This window comes from Cystoisospora suis (genome assembly GCF_002600585.1).
Source record: "Cystoisospora suis strain Wien I chromosome Unknown contig_4931, whole genome shotgun sequence".
NCBI classification, from domain to species: domain Eukaryota; phylum Apicomplexa; class Conoidasida; order Eucoccidiorida; family Sarcocystidae; genus Cystoisospora; species Cystoisospora suis.
In genome coordinates, this window is record NW_027157723.1 from 8,127 (window position 1) to 8,363 (window position 237).

The window sequence follows — 237 nt, forward strand, 5'->3', positions numbered from 1 at the left end:
ATATCCACTTGGCCCTATCTATCGATGTACGTGGAGGTATCTTCTCTTAGACTTCTACGTAGAGGTATGTACGCATATACGTAGGTAGAAAGTAGGATACCGTTGTAGATATGTATCTAAAAATAGAGATGCATATACACACTTATGTATATGGAGAGAAAGAGAGTAGATACGAGTACCGAATGTAGTACATTACTTCCCATGAGAGACAGGAGAGACAAAGAGAGACAGACAGAG